Genomic DNA, 14,436 nt, shown 5'->3' with positions numbered 1-14,436 from the left:
TTGGGACCTGTTGTTTTCGATTTTTTAAAAATCCAATTTTTGAGCCAGAATGCTCATCTTCGAACTCGATCTGTCTTTCTATGATACAAAGCAACCCTGAAAATCCCAGGTCGCTCGCTCAATTCGTTTTCGAGTTTTCGTGCGGACAGATACACAGACAGACACACAGACACACAGACAGACAGACAGACAGAAAAAGTTTTTTCCGACCAGACGGAGTAATAGGCTTCGCTAATCGCTCAGCCAATCATTGGTAGTCACAAAAGCTTCTGAAAAGACATACAAGATGTGTACTTTACTTACTCAACATCAACTACTCCTACTCCAATATAAATAGTTCAGTGGATTCGTGTACAGGGTATACTTACTTATCACATTAAAACAACTTGGGTTTGAAACCTTGATCTCTTTATTTAGAGTCCTATTTGTAGTTTCTGAGATGTTGTTGGTCCTATGGACTGAGTCAGCAACACTCAATACAGGTATTTTTGGTACCCACTCCTTCTCCATGTATTTGAAAAACGGCTTTAGCTGAGGCATCCAGCCTTTGTGAAGTGCCTCATATCCAAGGTCATAAAGACCACCTAGAATGTCTTCTGTTGGTAGGAGAGGTAGCGCACCAGCAGAACGAACTATTGAGGATACCTCCTCTTCAAACATGACAAGTTGATACAACCCCAACTTGTTTTTAGGATGTGAGTAAACAGCCTTTTCCATAGAATAGAGAAATATTTCAGATTTTTGCAAGTACTTCCCTTACAGTTCTAAATAATATTTTGACCCATATAGTGAAGCCAAAAATCAACCAGTAGTTAATATGTGCTGGATTAAAATTTGGCATGATTGTCTGCAGAAAGTCAAGCAGTGCATCGTATGCTGCCTCGGTGCGTCGTAGCATGATGGCCCGTAGCATCACAATTGCCTGTGTACATATTTAAGAGCGCTATTAGAAGATTAGGATGGGAATGTCTCAGACAATGTACGTGTTTTCTTAGGTATACAGACATGAAACCTCCAAGCAGCGGATACCACATATATCTGGGATGCTTTGGGTTTCCGGAACAGCTTCCTCTCAGTGCCATCACAGAATACCTGCTGAAACCAACTTTAAATATTACACAGGATCATCACTTGTTAGTGCTATCACACAATTTGTCCATGTCATAACATCCTACCATACTCCGGGTCTCCATGAAAGTTTTCATCTCTTCTGAGATGAATATCAAGGAGAGAGTGCCGTCCTTCATGCTTCCACACATCCCAGCAAAAAGACTTTCCGGCACATGTAAGCATTGAGTCAGGTACTGGTACTCCGGCAACAGGAGACAAGCACCCAACACTCCTAACGACCTTGGCACCTTTGGCCTTAGCTTAGCCCGTAAAGCAGTCAAGCGGCTTATTATTGTACCAAGTCCGACAAGGGACCTCACTGCAAGTGGATATCTAATTGGAATGTACAGTGAGATCTTGTTAGTGACAACATATACACAAATGCACAGAGAGAAGAATGACACCTACTTCTGCCCCTCCTGTTGGATTATCTCCTGGAAAGATGCATTGTCGCCACCTTTCACGCGGTCGAAGATGTCTTTTTTCAAAGCACGGACAAGAGGCAAGTAGACATTTGGCCCATGAGAATGCACATTCATGTGGTAGAGAAGAGCATGATTGAGCAACGCCTTCGCCGTGCCGAAACATTGTATCTTGTTGGAGCCGTAATGTATGCAGCGCAGGTAAGCAAATTTAGAATTCTGGCGACTGTTGTTTATGTGGTAGAAGTATCCATTGCCGCTGTGGTAAACCAAGCTATTGCTGCTCTGTCCGGCAAATGTTAATAGAGCGGCCATCGCGGAAAAATAACCTGTAATAAATGTAAAAAAAAAGTGACTCAGTCCTGAATCCCCAATCATTTAGTAGTTTAGTATTAGAGGATTAAATTTTTGTCTAACGGAACCCCTTGATACTGACTTGAGCAACTGTCCTTACATTTAAAAAAAAAACTTTAAAGAACAAACCAAGGTGTCGGGAACACTACTGGACGACTTAATTTCTCATAATAGAGTACCGCCCAAATTGTCATATTCCACATCGCCACTTCATATTCAAAGGTGAGGTCTCATAGCAGAAACAATGTTTATGTCGCCTGTAGTGCCTACCGACTAGTAGCTGACTAGAAGATCCTACCCGACCCTGCTTCTATTTCTGCTTCTAACCCTGCTTTTTGCTAAAAGATTGATTAAACTGTTGTTCCGTTTGATGCAACTCATATTATGTAAGTTCTTTGTTTGTTTTTTGCCACTCAGCACAAAGCACAAGTGCAATATGCGCCACGAAGCCACGTATTTGTTATTTCATAATTGTCAACTTTTATTCCATTCAGGTTATAATGGACGATTCTAACCGTCTATCATCGTATGTAGAACATGGAACTGTCGTATTCAATGTCACTGATATAGACCTTCAGCAATTTGTTAAAACAGTTGAATACATTGAAAGTACAGGTTATGTTGGTGATAAGGGCATATACAAGGTAGGCAAATGTATTACCTGTTGCTCTCATCTACCAATTTCATGGCTCGGTTGTCTTATTTCTGTAAAATTCTTACTCTTATTCAATCATTATTTGTTTAATATTGACGTAATTTTCTGTGTGGTGATTATGTTGCAGCTGAAAGTCAGTCGATGTTATCGACTTGAAGGGTCTAAGCCAGAAGAACTTCTAAAGATTTTAAAACCTTATTTTGGAAAGAAATGTGTACTGCAGGAAATAAGAAAGTCCCCATTCTGTGACAGCAGTTTTGGATACAGATCAATTGAGTCTGAAACAAGCTACATTAAAACATTTTGTAAGGAAATGAAAGATGTTCATGTCTACTCTTCACCTACTTGCTGGTATGATGTTTTGATTGTGTGTTGCAGTCTGCTCTAAAACTGTTTATCAAGTGACATGTAATGTAAATAGTTGGTATTTTAAGATTTTACATGATGGGGGAGTAATTATGTAATTCTATCAGTTCGCAGATATTACTGAGCTCAGGAGGAAATCCAAAGGCAGTTGTTGACCACTGGTTTGAAGAAGCCCAGTCTTTTTGTGTCCAAACTAGGTCAGTAAGATCTGAACATATCAGACACGATGATAACCTTCTAGAGAACGGGCTGCAACTCAAAGCTGATTACGAGAGGCTCATTTCTTCATCAAGTGGCAGTACTGAATGCAGGCTGGGTAAAGAAGTATTTAAACAATGCACTTGTGTTGACTGTTTTGATAAGTCTGATGAAAAAGATGAAGATGAAAAAGATCAAGAAGATGGTTCTGTTCAACCTAAATTGCCTGAAGTACCTAAATTACGATCTAATGGTCACTCTAAAAGTGTCCTGTCAAAGCTGCCGAGGTATGCTGCAGGCATTCAACTTAGACCAAACCAGGGATCTCAAGTTAAGGTGACAAAAAACTGTAGCTTGTCGCACATCATGTCTGTACTAGATATGCTTCCGGAGGTCTACAGGGGGCTGCAAATTCCATATTTTTATGTTGTTCAAACAAATTCTTGTTTTGCGGCCCATACCGAGGATGCAGCCTTATATGCTGCAAATTATATGCATGTAGGATTGCCCAAAATCTGGTAAGTAACTCTTTTATCTATCTCTCTATTGCATATTCAATAATTTGCTGTGTTTTGTGCTCTATACAAATTGTTTCAAATGGTCCTTCAGGGTAACTGTCCCCACAAAGTACTGTGACAAGGTTCGTGATGCCTTAAAATACCTGAAGATGGATCTGAATCATACTAGTTGTGTGAACAGCCTCAATCACAAATTTTACATTTTTACCTTGAGTTTCCTAGATGGTCTCAATGTTCCCTATCACATTGTAAGTAATATTGGAGTACTGAAGAATAATTATGAATTATTAGCATCTATTTAACGCCTGTTCGTGCGGGGGATTTTAAGACAGCTCAATACGAAGGTGAGATGGTTATTTTGGAACCTGATACTCTGCATTTCGGTTTTAATTGTGGTCCTCATATTGCTGAAGCTGTAAATTTTGGCACCATAAGATGGATACCGGAGGGAGTAAAAGCTATGAAATGGCGGTGCCGATGTTTGTGAGTATTAATTCCATTCTATTTCTGGCCTTACATTGGTACAGGTGTACATTTGTTATACCAATTCTCTTTCATTATAGCGGTGATGGGTGTATTCATATGGACATGTCACCTCTAGTGGCTGCATTCTACCCACAAATACTGAAGTCTTTGTTTGAATCCCCTGTTTGGAGTAGGGTTGACGAAAAGGATAGACATGTATCAAAGGTGAGGTGTTTTTTTATTCAGTATGTTAATAAATTTATAAAGTGAAAAGGATGTCTCATTATATCTTCATTATAATCTGTCAAAGGGTTGTTCTTTTGTCTGGGATTTTATACAGCTTGACTCTTAAAGTGCCCCTTACTTTGTAGGTTTTCTTAAAATAAGTTAAAAATTTACGCTGTTTTCTCTTGAAGGGAGAAGAGGAGTCATTTGCCCAAAAGAAACCAGGGAAGGAAAGGAGCGTCAAGGTCTATGAATGTCCAGACCCTGACTGTGAACAAGCCTACAAGGATCACAGAAAGAGGCTTCTTGACCATGTGGACGCTGAACATGAGGATACAGCAGAAGATCTTCTTATGAAAATTGAAGTCTTGTACCCTACTAGAAGTTCTGGAAGTGGACAAATATGTCAGGTGTGCAGTACCGTAATAGTTGGTAGAAGTACACACCTGGAGAAGCATTATGCCAGTCAAATCAAGAGCAAAAAACTTGGTGAAGATGTGAAGGCACAGTACTCTCAGGCCTTGAAACTTTTGCAAGCGTCAATAACACGTAGGAAGAAAGCTGTGAAACTCAGTAAAAATGGTGATGCTGCAGAGAAATGAACACTTTCGTAACTTGTATGATCTCTGTTGAACCTCCTTTTTCTGTCTTTTACATGATTGTGTTATGGTCTAGTCATAATCAAAATAGTATCAGCTAAGTGTATCATGATCTGTGATAGCAAATTGTTATCTTTAAGAAAGTAGTGTGTGTTCCAAGATAAAACTTATCTGCAGCCCATATGTATTGTGGTAGTAAGGTTTGATACTAGTAATCTGTAATGCGCTTAGATTCGTTCCCTCAAATGTTCTTCTGTGTAGTTTCAATCACACTTTAAACAGAATTTTGATGAATCTGCATATGATAATTTTAATGCTGTTATTTCATTCTTATTCCAATTCTTAGTATGATTGACTGCGACACTTCAACTGGTTGCATACTACTTTGATGTTTTGTGTTTTTTTTTTCATTGAGTAAGAGTCACAGCAGTTTGTACACCCATACACCCTTCAGTCAAGCTTATAGGGATTGTGCCGGTCGAGTATTGCTACAATAGGTTCAAACAAGTGAATCTGTCATATTCTTACATAATCATATGTACTTTCCATTATTGTCACTATAGATAGTCATTGTCTAGTGCTGTAATCCTTTCCAACTTTTTTTGTGTCCTCTGGAATTAAATCATATGAAACTGTAAATGCTAAATGTACCATACCCATTGCTTTGGAATTTTTTCTGAAGGGTTGTTCATAAAACATAATTTTCTCCATTTTGTAATTTCTTAAAAGAATTTTTTTTTGGGGGGGGGGCTTTAAACTGGTTAGTTATATGACAATTGAATGTAAGAATTTTTTTGTACATATTTGAATACAAAATAATTAAAGTTGTGAAATATTTTGTTTTCAATAGCATACTGAAACCCCTGTGGTCCTTCTGGAAGGCCCCCAAAAATGCAGAAATGGTATAAAGTGTGGCCTTTATCCATTTTCTTCGCTGAAGTTGGAAGGCAGAGAATCATTCTGTAAGCTTTTGAGTGTTAATAACTTGTGATAAGATATTTTAAAAGTGATGATGAAGCAACTTTCATTAGTAATTGTAGCGACTCTGTAGGCTTGTATTTGGTACCTGAAGATTTGCAAAAAATAAATATTTTGCTATACTGAAGTCCTGGACAACAATTTTTTCTCTTCACTCCTTACTTTACCTCTTAGAGAAATATGCTTTACCAAAGCATCTAATTTGGTGTGGGAAATATAGGCACAGATTCATGGAATCACTTGAAATAATCAAGATTCACATGGAAATTTTAATGCATGCTTACTGTACATACAGTACAACATTTAGGCGGTGACATTTTTCAAAATCACCCACCCATCTACAGTAGCAAAACAGTTATCGTTAAAACACTTAGCTGGCCTCTTTAGTTTAAGACACTCCAGCCTCATTTTGTTTACACACTTGCGGCAGTACAGTGCGTGGCCACATGGCTTGACAGCAACTGCCCCAACATAAATCAAACATGCACGGCATGTGTTCTTGTCCTTGGTAATGGAGACTGTATCGTGCAGCTCGTTCAGTGCCTTGGGCACTGACGCCACGTACTCTACTTCTTCTTTAGTAGGGCGGCCAGGTCCTCCTACATGAAAGTAAGAGAAAATAAGATAGAGACAGTAAACAAAGTACCGCGAGCTAAAAACCACTTGGAGACCCAGCAACTTACGTTTCTTTCCCTTGTCAGTATCGTGTTTGGAATGATTGGCCTTCAAAGTCTTGCACTCTGAAACAACAAAAAACCAAGGTTAGCCGCATTACCCAGTGCGAGGCATCTGTCACATTCAGCAGGGAAGGCCGTGAAAAAATGTAATCTTACTTTTCGGCTTGGTCTCAAAATCCGAGTCGCCACTTTCAGATTCTGATTCCCAGGGTTTCCCAGGGTTGGCAGGCCCTGTTGGGAGATCACACGAAAGCATTAGAAAGAGTAACAAAAGATTGACTTGCATGGTATGGTACTTTGACACATGGATGACACATAAAGGTAACACGACGGTTCACATAATTTTTTTCACACAATGGTTTTATACCTAATGACATTTCTTACAACCCAGTTCACATATTTTTTTTCACATTATTTCCGTTTTGTCTAGAGGGCACTTTGACACAGTTTCAGTTTCGTCTGAAGTGTCGTTTTGCATACGTTTTTTACACACAATTTAGATTTGGGATAAATAAAGTTGTTGCGGGATTATACTTGCCAGAGCTGCAGGGCCCGTGGTGCCTTACGGGTGAATTGGGTTGGCAAACCCGCAACACTGCTGCGCATTCACAGTTACACCCGGTACAAAGCTCATTTCACCCACTTAAAATAGTGGGCCAGGATTTGAACAAGGCTTTTCCGTGCCCACGTGTGACCCATAAGACACGCTCAAAATACCAAGTTCGACATTCAGACACCCGGTCCCAGAGAAAATGGTTTTGTCAAAGTGATATCACGTGATGTCAGTGTCAAAATTTTGTCATTTTGGTGGCCTGCTTTAACTGTGTTTCCTGGGTCTATTGTATAAGCCCACTCAACAGCTTTTTAAAAGCAGAAGAGCGAGCCGAAGACAGAAAAAATTCGAGGGGGCCTGCCAGAATAAATGGGTTCACACACAGAGGAAAATGTAAAAAGAAATGTATGCAAAACAGTACTATATGTAAAAAGGAAACTTATGTGAAACGGTATTTATGTTTAAAAAATTGTGTTAAAGGTGTTATGTCAAATGTTATTGGGCAAAAGGACATTGTGTGAAAAAAATTATGTGAATCGTCGTAGAACCCACATAAAAACCCTAGCACTGCCAGCGGGATTACTCCACAGCAAAAATAATTGTTTGTCAGTGAAGAGAATAAACAAAGGGCCAAACATTAAATCTAGCTAACACGTGTCGAAAGCAGATGTAATATCAATGAGTGGACCACAGAAATGAATGAGAAAATCCTACATCATCCGGACTCACCTGATTGCTGCATTGCTTGCATGCCCTGGGGCATTGGCATTTGCCAAGGCGGGGCGTAGTACATTGGCCACGAGCCCATCGCCTGTGAGCCCATCATCATTTGAGAAGCACTACCGGCAGCCTGTGATCCAAACAGACACTGATTTAACAGAAAATACAAAATCACTGTTACATCCGCTCAGTCAAAAAATTCTTGGGATTTCCCGAAGATTCACTTTCCACCACTATTAGAAAATCCCAGAGGACTCCGTTCTTAGTTTTTCTGTACTAAAACAGGACAACAAATTTGGAAGTTTTCATTCGTCTATATGTTTTAAAGCTAAACTCGACACGTGAAATCTACAGAGTTCTTTGGGAAATCCCGAAGGACTTTGGCAATACTTTTCACGAGTACGAGTGTTCCTCCGTGAAATCCCAGGATTTTTTCTGACAGTGCTGGATTATTATCCGGGAAGCGAAAAATCAGTTACTCCACCCGGATAGCAGAGCTGTTGTGCCAATGGCTCAGGCGTAGCAAAGCTAGGTTAGGTTTGATATCGCTGACGTTTGATAATTACACATTGAACATAAGTTAAGTCAGAGAGAAGCAAGGGATAAAATTGAGAGTAAAACGATAAATTGAAGTGTCATGAAAGTGGTAGGCTCAAAGACTGAAGCCGCACATGTTCCCCTTAGAAAATTCGATGTTATGCTCCTTGATTTTTCAAGCGAACTTGATACTCACAGCTGAAGGAGCGCTGTGCCTCTTGTTTTTCGAGGTGTACTTCACCGACTTACTCATCTTTTATCTTTTAACACACTTTTAACTCGTTAGGGTGACCGGCGAAACCGCGTGGAGCTCGGCTGGGCACAATGTAAAGTGTGAACCGTGAACCGGAAGCAGTGGAGGAGTGGGCGTGAGCGAGTGTGGAGTGTGGTGTCGAGTCTTCCCCGTTTCCTGTCAAGAAGGCATCTATGCACACTAAACATTAAAGAGGAACTTGAATACATGCACTCCAATAATAAACGGGGAACATGTAAAATCAGGAAAAAGTAATTCAGATTATTAGGGTATTCGGCTTCATAGCGCCGAGGTGGTGGTGGGCTTGGGCGTGGGGAATGTGTAGCCCACCACCACCTCGGCGCTATGAAGCCGGTTTTGTCGTTTGATGCGTTGGCAAAGCATCTATTTCTTGAAGATGTGAAGTGAAGAAAGTGAAGAGTAAAAATTATTGTTTGGAACTCTAGTATAGCAAAGTATTTATTTTTTTACGAGCGCCATTGAAGCATTAAGCATCGTTATTTTAACTCGTTCTTTACCTCCCAACACTGCCTCTTGAAATATTGACTACCTAGGCCGGTTTAAACTGGTTCAAACAGACAAGTTATTTCTTGGTTACGATTAAAAGCTGTGAGGAGAGAAAAAAAAAGGATCACAGAATGACAGCAGGTTCATCGGAGTCTTGATCATTGGGTTTCATTATTACTTAATGTAAGAGCGTGCAACTCGTCTCGAGTGTATCTCAGGGGACGTTCCTGTAGTTCGTTTGGCCCTTCCCTAACTTGTCCCCACAGCCCCAACCGAGTCTTTACTTCAAGAAGTACTAGTCGGAGGTACTTGTCGCACATACTACCCCCGGTTTAATGACATGATCTCTACATTGTCTTAGATCTGCTTGGCCAGTTGGAAATAAGCATGGAAACGCTTGACATATGTACCCTGCTGTAATGAATTCATTTATTGGATCTGAACCAAGAGTTGGCCAATCTAAAGCACCCTTAACTTGCTCATCTTAATTACTATTAGCAATTCTAGGTACACATGTTTCCAGAACATTGGGTGTCACGCCATCATCATCACTTTCATTACTGTCTTCACGTTGTTCATCATAATCACCACCAGTTTCCTTGGAACTAATGTCTTCATCAATGTCTTCACGTTCTTCATCATGATCATCACTAGTTTTCTTGGAACTAGAATTAAATTCGAACACAGTATTTTGACTCTCACAATGAACATATTCAGGGTTACCACTTTTATCGACATTGCATCCATCCAAAACTACACCACGTATCATATCACAAACACTACCATTCTCAGGCAACAACCTAAGATTCTCTTCACTTATTTCAATATGATCATAAGAAATATTATTATGCTTTAGCCAGATTAAAGCATCTCTTACTCTTTGCGCTCGAACAAAAAAGTCTTGATATGTATCTGGTGTTTTTTTGATTGGGTACGTATTGTTAGAATAGACGTAAGTTCAGATACTTTATGCGGTAGCACTTTGGCAAATTCTTCTACATTTTGAGCAAAATTAATAACATTACCACTGTTACCATATTGATGACCTTTAATTTTATATAGTGAGATCATAGGATGCACTTTGGCTATAAGTTGTTCTTCTACAAAGGACAAACCTTGTGGTACATCTGGAACTTCACCAGGATCCATACTGTTCACTTTAGTATATTGTAGCATTGGGGTTACGGGAGAGCCAAGATCATGTGAACAGCAGAACTCATAAATGGTAAATGGCGACGAGTCAAAGGCTCGCGCCTCTATTTATTCAGTGTTTGGCATAACAACAAGAAGAACAAGGCGATCGTAAAACAATTAAATGGTTCAGGGGTTTCAGTGTAGGTGTCGCCTCCATAGTGATCACTAGTGGCCGTGACTGAGGGTATTCTGCTGTAACCTGGTTAGGTTAATGTTACCATAATACTACACTACTCCCTTCTTTTTAGAACCCTTCCCTAAAAATGCTCAGAAAATTTCAACAATCACAAGAGCTTTGCCTTGAACTTCATACAATACACTTGGACGTTAACGTACAAATTGATTGAACTGACTCTACTTTTAAACATTGTTGATAAATAAATGAACAAATTCTAAAAAATTTCAACTTAATTAAACCTGTGAACTTCCACTTTGCCAAACCTACGGCTTATTCAAACCTACTAGTCTGGCTCGGTGTGATTAGATTAGATTAGAGTATCCTACAGGGCCAGGCACCACTGCCTAATCCGATATTTTTTGCCGTCGGCACGGTACCCTGGACACTAACGGCTGAAAATGGAGAAGGGGATGCTCGACCCAGGGTTACGGCTTCCTCCAAACAGAGCGAAGTCCAGCCCCCCTTCGAATGGGACGGGTCGGCACCATTAGTAGGCAGGGGCTGACAGTGTGTAAGGGGCGGATCCGACGGCCCCCGCGGGCAAATGAGGACCACCCAATGCAGTGCCCCCCCCCCCCATGTAAAAGCAAGCAAAGCCAAGCAGCAAGCGCGTGCAAGCATAAAGGATACGTAGCAATCGTAAAGGATACGGGCGGCGTAAAGGATACAGGCAACGAGAAGCAGCAGCTTTATTCAGGTTCCAATGGGGGCAGGTCAACAAGATCCAATTCCAGGTCCACGTCCGAGTCGTCGGGGTCTTCCTCGGACGACACATCGCCTTCAAGTGCCGCACGGACGTGCGCCGCCAGACCATCCTTGTCAGTGGCAAGTGCTTCCCAGCCGCCTGCAGGTGGGCCCAGTCGGACCAAGTCCTGCTCCAGCGACTTGTTGTAGTCGTGGCACGGGCGTCCTTGCTTGAGGCCTAGCTGGAAGCGCAGGGCGCGCCGGAGCGGGTGGGCCGGGCCCCGCCGCATGATGTGGCCCCAATACCGCACACGGCATCCTCGGATCGCCCTGGTGATGGATCCTTTACGGCGAGCCACCCCTCGCAGACCGGCCGGGCGGCGGGGGTCGCGCCGGGCCAGCGCCATCAGGCTGAGCGCCAGCACGTCCGCCTCCGCCTTGGCGTCGCAGCGTAGACCTGGCGGCCTTCGTGGTGGCCACCGTGGCGTGCGCGTAACTGAGGGCTGGCAGGACGGCGCACGTCCAAATCCGCGCCACCACCTTGCTGTAGAGCAGCGGCTGGAGCGCCGCCACCGAGCGCCTGGTGGTGGTGATGCGCTGGTAGGCTGTGCTTCGGCGATCCAGACTTGCCGTGATGAAGGCGCCGAGGTAGAGGAGCCGGGCAACCTGGGGGATGACCTTGCCGGCGATGATGGCGGGGCGCGGGAGGGGACGGAAATCCTGAGGAAACGGGGTCCTAATCAGATATTCGCACTTGTGGAAGTTCAAGACTAACCCAATCTCCCGCGCCGCCGCCACGAAGCTTGCCAGGAAGGCGTGCAGGTCCTCCACGTCCACCGACGCCACCAGGAGGTCGTCGGCGTATGCAGGAGCGGGGTGAAGTCCACCGAGTCGACGTCGAGGCTGAAGCCGGGGAGGTGCTGCACCGCCGTCTTGATGGCCCAGTGGAGTGCGCGCGTGAAAAGGAATGGCGCCAGCGAGCAGCCCTGTTTCACGCCGCGGGCCGTGCGCACCACGCTGGTGCGGGCGGCGAACCACCTGATAGAAGTGTAGTCCGTCAGCGCCAGCGCGGTGACGCGGTTGAGCAGCGAGACTCCCTCGGCCATCAGCACCGCCGCCAGCTCCCGCCGCCCGGTCGACGGGAACGCCGACTTGATGTCCAGCGCTAAGACGTGGACGGTGTCCCCGGCCCTCCAGCGCACGTCTAGCACCTTCCTGAGCAGCATGATGTGGTCATAAGTTCCCCTCTGCGGCTGGAACCCAGCCTGATACCAAGGCATGGGCGGGAGCACCGCAGAGAGGAGCATCAGGAGGTGCTTGGCCAGCAGCTTGTAGATGACGTTCCCTAAGGTGAGCGTGCGGTAGTCCTCCACCGAACGCGGGCGCAGCACCTTGGGGATGGGCTGCTGGACCGACGTGACCCACTCCACGGGGAACGCGCCCGCCTCCCAGGCAGGGCCCACCACAGCAGCAAGCAGCCGGAAGAACCTGGGCGGGGCATACTTGAAAAGCTCACCCGGCAGCCCGTCCGGTCCAGGGGCGGTGTTGTTCAAGAGGGTCTTGGCGTCAGAGGTCGGCATCGGCTCCCAAACCCAGCTCGTTTCCGTCCCGGTCGCTCTGTCACCCGTCCCGTCCCGTCCGCTCTCGGTCCGGCTCGCTCACTCCCACTCGCCGAGACTCGATCGTGTCAACGGGTCCCGTCTGCTGGCCAGGCGTGGCGTGGCGTGGCGCTGGACCGACTTTGCCTACGCGCCACGCCACGCCACGCCCTCAGGTGACCGGCAGGCGGGGCTCGGCCACTCAAACGGGTCCCGTTCGCTCGGCTGCATTCGGCGAGGTTCGGCACATCGCCATCGCTACCTCGGGTTTCTCGCTCTGTCTCTCTCGCACACCTACTGCGCACGGCGCGCGCTCAGAGTGGGACCCGTTCGGGAGCGGATGCCGACCTCTGCTTGGCGTACCCCGCCAGCTGGTCCGGTCCGGCCGTAGGCGCCGGAGCTCCGGGGTCAGGGGTCTCCTCCAGCACCGGGACCGGGGCGCCGTCCTGGAGCCCGTCCGCCCACCGCTGCCAGTCCTGGATGTTGGGCCCGCCGGCCCCCGCGGCCGTCGGGGTCCGCTTGGAGACGCCGAGGTGGCGGAACAGGACGTGCATGCGGGCAGCGGGCCGCGTCCCAGCCACGGAGGCGAAGAAGCGCCCCTGCTGCTCCATCTGGTGCTGGTCGCGGGCCGCGCGCTGCGCCGCGCGTGCCGCCCGGAGGCGGTCTGCTGCGTAAGGCGCCCGGCCTGCCCTGTGATAGGCCGTGAGCGCCGCCGCCGTTACATTCGCCGCCGCCTGGCGCCGCGGAGTCTGCGGTTCAGGACCCGCGGCCAGGACACCATTAGCCGCCGACCGCAGTGCGTTCACCAGCTGGCGCCAGGTGAATTCCCGCCTGGCGTGCGCCTCCTGCTCCACCAGGAGCGCGTCCAGCGTGGCGGCGTACGAGGCCTTGAGGTCCGGGTCAGCCGCCAGTCGGCGGGTCTCCCAGTCCTTCCTTGGCGGGTGGAGGACCGGCGCACCGGAGGCGCCGTGAGCCCCGCGAGGCTGGTACGGCCGCGCCGCAGGCGGGTCCATGGCGACGAGCACACACCTGTGGTCCGTCTCGATGTACCGCGGGTCCAGGCCCTCCACGCGGCGGACGCGGGAGAAGTCCGTCAGAACGTGGTCCAGTTGAGACTGACGGGCCCCGTCCACCCTGGTGACCCGGCAGTTGTGCGCCTTGGAGCCCGTGCTGACGATCGGCAGAGATTGCTGCTGCGCCAGCTGGAGCAGCGCCACCCCCGCGTTATTGCTGAAATCGTGAAGCAAGGCCTACCAACCTCCGGGCAGGTGGGGGTGTCCTGGCTGCCCAGGTGGGCGTCGAAGTCCCCCGCGACGATGCGCCAGCGATCGCGCGGCAGCGCCGCCCTCACCGCCGCGAGAGCCGCCAGCCCCGCCCGCTGCCGCGCCGGCGCCGTGCGGTGTCCAGTGCTGCAGGGGATGTGGGCCCCGACTATGGCGAAGGGCACCCCTCGCACCACAGCCCGGACCGACAGGATGTCCGAGAGGGGGAAGGCGTAGGTTGTCACATAGGTGTCCGCGAGGCCGCGGCGGATGAGAACCGCGACACTCCGGTGCCTACTCGGCGTCGTGCCCTCCACCAGCCACTGGTAGTTGGATGTGCTGGTGATCTGGCGGGCCATCCGGGTCTCCTGCAGGACTGCTAC

Source organism: Frankliniella occidentalis, unplaced genomic scaffold, assembly GCF_000697945.3.
Source record: "Frankliniella occidentalis isolate FOCC.00 unplaced genomic scaffold, Focc_3.1 Scaffold55, whole genome shotgun sequence".
NCBI lineage: Eukaryota > Metazoa > Arthropoda > Insecta > Thysanoptera > Thripidae > Frankliniella > Frankliniella occidentalis.
The sequence above is the reverse complement of the archived record's forward strand: the minus strand, read 5'-3'. Positions refer to the sequence as shown.